Below are 2,733 nucleotides of genomic sequence, written 5' to 3'. Positions count from 1 at the left end.
CTTGGTTCCATGGGGCTCTGCAGAGCCCCTTGATTTAACAAGACCTAAAAGTGTCATCATGGCCTCCAGGATTCCATGAGGCCCTGCAGGGTCACAATGGACCTTTGGTTCCATGGGGTCCTGGACTGTTACAGGAATCCTTAGTTCCATGGGGACCTGTAGTGTCACAACGGACTCCTTGGTTCCATAGGCTGCAAAGTATCACAATAATCTCCATGGTTCCATGAGACCCTGCAGTGTCACAACAGACCATTGATTCCATGACAGTCCACATTGTCACAATGGCCCCCTGGTTCCAATGAGCCCCACGGTGTCACTATGGATTCCTTGGTTTCATAAGGCCCTGAAATGCAACAATGGCCCTTTTGTTTCACAAAGCTTCAAATTGTAAAAATGGCCTCCATTGTTTAATGAGGCCATGCTGTGTCACAATGGACCCTCAGTTCCATGATGCCCCATAGTATCACAATGGTCTTCTTGGTTTGCAGTGTGAGAATGCCCCTTGGTCCCTTGGAGCTCACAGGGTCGCTCTTGTGCCCTTGCTTCCATAAGGCCCTGCAGTGCCACAATGGTCCTTTGCTTCCACGAGGCCTCGAAGTGTCATCACGATCTCCCTGGTTCCATGAGGCCCTGTAGTGTAACAAAGCTCTCCTTGGTTCCACAATGCCAGAATGGCTCCTTTGTCCCATGGAGCCCCAGACTGTCACTGTGATCCCTTTGATTCCCTGCTGTGCTATAGTGGTCCCAGTGGTTACAATGGTCTCTTGTGAGACTCTCTACAACTACCTGAACAGAGGTTGTAGTCAGGTGGGGGTTGGTCTCTTCTCAGAGGCAATCACTGACAGAACAAGAGGACACAGTCTTAAGATGCCCCAGCAGAAGTTTAGGTTTGACATCAGGGAAAAAGTTTTCACTGAATGAGTGATTGGGAACTGGAAGTTTCTGCCCAGGAAGATGGTGGAGTCAAGACACCTGAGAGCATTTAAAAAGAGACTGGATGAAACACTCAGTGCCATGGTATAGATGATGAGGTGACGTTAGGTCATAGGATGGAGTTAAACATCTCAAAGGTCTTTTCAAACCTCGTTAATCCTGTGATTCTAGGTCATAATAGTCTCCATTGCTCCAGGAGGCCCCCTGGTGTTAAAATTGTCCCCTTGGTTCCATGAGGCCCAGCAATATCAGAATGGCCCCTTTGTTTCATGGAGCACCACAGTCTCTGTATGATCCCCTTGGTTCCACAGAGCTCTACAATGTAACAATGGACCCTTGTTCCATGAGGTTCCTCAGTGTCACAGTGATTTTCTTGGATCCTCAGTGTCACAATGGCCCCTTGGCTCCATGTGGCCCCATGGTGTCACAGTGGCTCCTGCTTGCATGAGGCAAGGAAATATCAAAACGGCCCCTTGTTTCCATGAGATTCCACAGTGTCACAATGGTGTCCCTGGTTCCAGGAGGGTCTCCTGCATCACAATGGCCTCTTGGTTCCATGAGGTTCCAAGGTGTCACAATTGAATCCTCAATTCTGAGAGGCCATTGCAGCCACATCCTGAAATACCAGAATAAGACTCCTTAACTCCAATTTGGTGTTGAAGAGGATATCATTTATTCATGCCTGAGGTCCAATGTGGGGTAATTACTAACATTATGTGGACAATTGATTCTATAAGTGAGTTGTTTATATTCAGTCACTACATGTGTATTACAATTTACCAATTTCCATTAAATCTACCCCAAGTTCCCAGAATTTGTCCTTGATTTCTCTGTAACTACACCCTTCATTCAGGTGTATTCTTACTGTTTTCCAACCATACTTGCTGAGAAAACAGCCCCTGCATGCCTTGATCTTGTGCTAAAAGTTCACAGGCACAGTATAAAATGGAATTTAACCTTTTTGTATCAATCCCAAGGCTTTGTGTGGCCAGGCAGAGGCAGGCAGGATGCAGAGCTGTCAGCAAAGGAAGGGGCAGCGAGGTGGGGCAGCTGGGACATGACGACAGCCTGCAGGGACAGAGGTGCAGGGCATGGACACCGTAGGACAGCCTGGGCTGCAGAGGGCACAGGGATGGGCAGCAGCTGAAAGGCCCTGCCAGAGCCAACTGCTGCAGCACTTGGGCCATGGCTGCTGGCCCTGGGCCTGAGGCCAGCAGGGGACAAGTGAGCCTGGCTGTGCTGGGGCCTCATTGCCTCCTTGTCCCTGCTCAGCAGCCTGGCAGGGGCCGCCCCATGGTCCTGCCCTTGGCATTGCACATCCCCAGAGCCCAGTGGCCCGGGAAGAGCCCTAAGCAATGAAGGAGGGACAGGATCTGCCTTGTCAGGGGCTGGAGCTCAGGCCTTGGCCCTTTGCATTTCTGAAACACATTCAGGTTTGCTCAGTGTCAGAGCCACCTTTACTTTCCTTGTTCCTACCTGTCACCAATGCCTTCATTGTTCTGCTCTAACTTATACCTTGGGGAACTTTCTCAGTCCTGTCTCTCAGTGAGACCCATTAAAAGTTCAAGAAACTTTCGAGTTTCAATTTAATTTTGAGTTCTTGAGAGGATTTTTGAAAAACATTCTCTCAGGGACTGAATCTAATTTAAAAAAGACCAAACCCCTGAGAGGGTCATCAAAGTCATTGTGTTGTGTCTCCTGGCACAGAGGGAGATAATGGCAACCAGGAAAAGCTTCAAAAAGACATTTCTGCTGAAGAGCAGCTCTTCTCCCAGCCCAGCAGGGCTGAGGGCACTACCT

This window comes from Erithacus rubecula (assembly GCF_903797595.1).
Source record: "Erithacus rubecula genome assembly, contig: scaffold_168_arrow_ctg1, whole genome shotgun sequence".
NCBI lineage: Eukaryota > Metazoa > Chordata > Aves > Passeriformes > Muscicapidae > Erithacus > Erithacus rubecula.
Note: the sequence above shows the minus strand (reverse complement) of the source record.